A 4,483-nucleotide genomic window follows, 5' to 3' on the forward strand; every position below is an offset into this window, starting at 1 on the left:
TTTTAGCGAGAAATGTGCATTTTACTTTCATAATGTTCGCTCGGTGAATGTGAAGGATGTTTGGTTTGATAGTTATGACGAAGAGGGAACGCTCCGTTCATTTGCATGGACATGGACTCATCTGGCTGCGTTGGCGCGTTGACGCGTTGAACCACCACACAATGATCAAGCGTCAGGTTAGGCGCCAGTTTCAAACACAACAACAATTTCGTCTTTGATTCAATCCGTGTATGGTTCGTTCTTTGAATATTCCGATTTAAAACAAAATCAGAAAAAACTAAAAAGAACCATACACGGATTCACGTCCATTGTTTACTTCGGTGTTTTAAAAAATGCCGGTCTTCGTTGGTCTTCCTGTTTATGAAGGTACGGATAACTCCGCCCCCTGCACCCGGCGTAAAAGCGGTTCTAGTTCCAGCCCAGCTCTAGCGGGGCCAGAGTTGAACCGGTTTTTAGGGGCCGGAGCCGGTTCTTTGGCGGTGTGAAACCAAAGCCCTGGCCCTAGCTCCGAACTGGCCCCGATTTTGCGGCGGTGTGAAAGGGGCACCAGAGAGCTGTCAATTGCCGCTTTCACACCAAAAAGAACCGAGAGCCAGTTCCGGGCTGGTGCTAGGGCCAGTTCCAAACTGGTTCCAGCCTTACCCCAGTTAAGAACCGGTTGGTTTCACACCGGCCAGAGCCAGCCATGGAGCCGGCGTGAGCAACGTCATGACGTCACTGCAAACGTCTCGGCTAGTGAGCTTGGACAGAAGCATACGGCCGACATCTTTCTTTATTCTGGGTGGAAATAGTAACATAGTTACGCCATCAAATGCGTTTATGGAAACATTTTTAGCGAGAAATGTGCATTTTACTTTCATAATGTTCGCTCGGAGAATGTGAAGGATGTTTGGTTTGATAGTTATGACGAAGAGGGAACGCTCCGTTCACTTGCATGGACATGGACTCATCTAGCTGCGTTGGCGCGTTGACGCGTTGAACCACCACACAATAGGCGCGCAGAAGAACCCTCGCGCCAGTTTCAAACACAACAACAACAATTTCGTCTTCGATTCAATCCGTGTATGGTTCGTTCCTTGAATATTCCGATTTAAAACAAAATCAGAAAAAAACAAAAAAGAACCATACACGGATTCACGTCCATTGTTTACTTCGGTGTTTTAAAAAATGCCGGTCTTCGTTGGTCTTCCTGTTTATGAAGGTACGGATAACTCCGCCCCCTGCCCCCGGCGTAAAAGCGGTTCTAGTTCTAGCCCAGCTCTAAAGTGGGGCCAGAGTTGAACCGGTTTTTAGGGGCCGGAGCCGGTTCTTTGGCGGTGTGAAACCAAAGCCCTGGCCCTAGCTCCGAACTGGCCCGGAACCGGCCCCGATTTTGCGGCGGTGTGAAAGGGGCAAATGACGTGCAGGATTAGGACAGCCAGCGCACATCAAACACTCTCCCAATCCTACGAGCCTGGATGCCCAAATCAAAAGCCGCAGACTCAAGCTCTTTCAAATATGAAGATATGCTGCTCTGTATTCTTTTCATTTTTCGTCCATTTGGTTTAAACTTTTGTTTCGGCGGGGACAGGAAGTTGACTTTTGAAACCATAGAAACGCAAGTAAATCCGGTTGGTTTTCAATATAAAACTGCTTTCTGCGAGCGCGACGCCTCTGACTCGCTCCCAGTAGATCAAAATCACAGCACAATCAAAATGAAGACGGACCCTGTGTATTTTGGTTGTTAATTATTACGATGCAATGGTGAAATACTTTGGGTGGGGGGGATAATTTTTATCCCCACCGAGGATAAAAATAATTCAGCAGAGGGTAGGACGTGTAAACCAGAGGGGGGGATAATCCCCACCATCCCCACCGGCAAATCGCACCCTGTCTATATATATATATCTATGTTTCTAACAAGATGATATTGTAGCGTCACAGGGTTTGGGAGGAAGGGGCGGGCCTTCTGAGAGGGGCTTCCGTGGGTTTCCTTCCGGACGGGAGTTTTGGTTGTTGTAGTTTTCCGGTGGAGCTGTGCCTGCCTGTCCGATTGTGGAATCCAATAAACCTGCTATCAAGCTTACTTCGCTCAATACCTGGCCTGTGGTTATTACAATATCATTAAAAGTTACATAAAGTAACGGTTTAATAACACAAACGCAGGAAACACGTGAGCTGCTAGTTTAGCGAAAGCAGCGTCCCTAGCCGTCCCGTCGTTGAAACATGCGAGCGAGCCGATTAAATCTTAATAACTATAAAACTAAAGATCAGACACAATCACTGACTGAAGATTATACAAGTAAAAAGTATATTTCTCGCTAGAAATGTTATTAGAAACACGTTTAACGGTGAATCGATCCTAAAATATTGTATTTCCCATTCAGATCATAAAGATTAATAAAGATCATACACATTCACTGATTGAAGATTATGCAAGGAAAATGTACATTTCTCGCTAGAAATGTCATTAGAAACACGTTTAATGGTGTATCTGTCCTAAAATATTGCATTTCCCATTCAGATAATAACGATTAATATGGCTACATAACAATTTCACCAAATGCTAGGAGAACGTATCGCCCCCTGTTGGTGCTATTCCCCCATCCATTTCGAATGGAGAAGGACGCGTGTTCAGGGTGACGCTTTGGTCAGGCAAAGCGTGACCCTGAACGCCTTGCGATGTGGACAGACGTATCTATTTTACGCCTTGGCGTGATACCGGTGGGGTGTTCCACAAAGCCGGTTTTATCACATAACCGGGTAAGTTAACCCAGGGTTTTCGGTAACCCTAGGTTTTCCGTTCCAAAAGGATCACGGTATGTTAGTTGCTATAGCAACATATGCTCTGAATCAAACCTGGTCGGACCAGGTTTTGCGCAGGTTAAGTTTGAAACATAACCCGGTTTTGGGTATTTCAACCGGCGTTCACCGCAGATTTCATGTGTTCACAATGGCATGCCCTTTTGATGAGAGAACTGCTGATATCAGAGCGCAAATTATACGTGCAATCCACCGGGAGCGATTGATAAGACCACGGCTCGACATCTTGGCATATTGGATGACTTTTTGCTGGAGTGGAGAGATATAGATTCTCGCGCAAATCTTTAATATATTTAAATAGCCTTGCATAGCCAACACTACCAATCGAGGACCTGGCCTCAGTTCACTCCAGACTATTTGCGTAGCCCTCCGTTTTTTTCAAATGGTAGTTTTATAGGCTATAATGCTGGAGATGCTGAGCACATCACAGTCGTTTCAGATGACCCATCCAAGATTTGTATCGGCCTCCTATCATACAAAGAGCAATATTGTCTGAGTACTATGCCGAGAGGCATTTACAACATAAAGTATAAAATAGTCCTAACGGACTTGCATCCACTGGAGAATGTTCGATCGTAGCCGGCGGCTTCATTACAAGCACTGGTCCATCTTGATCTGTGAAGTTGATGAATTGTCACTTTTAGGTTGTCTACCCAGTTACCAAAAAAAGAAACATTTGGAATAGTATGCGCTGTGGCAAGCACACGGTTTGCATGTGTTACTTCGAAGGCAAAAAAAATCGAAAATACAAGAATACACAAAAACCTACATTCAACCAGTGTGGGGTATGGCCCATGACTCTCTGAGGTGGAAGGTAGGCTACCTCCAGGTAGGCCTACCCCCTCCATGCCAGGGCGCCCTGAATTTATGTTTATTAACAGCTCCTCCACCGGGGTTAAGACAATTTGAGGGCCAGATCCAGTCTGCCGACTGTCGGCCTTTTCACGATTGGCTTAAAAAAATGGCTTATTTAAATTTATACCAATACGATGGTGGGAAAAGCTTACCAGTTTGTATGTTTTTTATACTTCATTTTTATACTTCATCCTCTGACCGCTTGGAAGCAATCGGAGTACATATGGTTTTAGAAGAAAGGGGTTATGTGGTAGGATCTTTAAGAATGCTTAACTGGGATATTTATATATTCATGGCTCAAATATTAAGGATCATGCTTTTGACGTGTAACTAACGCATTTACGCGGTCAGCGATCCGCTGCCAGGCTTTGGTTCTCCGGGTTCCAGAGGTTTTAGCGTTCCCTTTTCTTGTGATAATGTCCTTCTCCTCGTCATAGCTCTCCAGGAGAACCTGGAGTTCCATTTCATTGAAATAAGCGGGCCCCCCGTTTCGCCATATCGATCAGGGTTTCCATACATCACGTCTTTTTAAGTTTGGCGTGGACGCGCACAAACCCTGTGTTAACCAACCCCGAGTTGATTGAACTAATGCATAACCGCTGCTGTGGAACCGAAAACTCTGGGTTGGTCGGCACAGGGTCAATCAACCTTGAGTTCAGCGTTAACTCAGTGTTTGTTAAACCTCCGTTCGTGGAACACCCCTCGGGGGGGGGGGGGGGGGGGGGGTGTGTGTGTGTGTGTGTGTGTGTGTGTGTGTGTGTGTGTGTGTGTGTGTTGTGTGTGTGTGTGTGTTTCTATTCTCGCTCGTTCCGTAATTATTATATCA

The sequence above is a fragment of the Gadus morhua genome, chromosome 12, assembly GCF_902167405.1.
Source record: "Gadus morhua chromosome 12, gadMor3.0, whole genome shotgun sequence".
In the NCBI taxonomy this organism is placed as follows: domain Eukaryota; kingdom Metazoa; phylum Chordata; class Actinopteri; order Gadiformes; family Gadidae; genus Gadus; species Gadus morhua.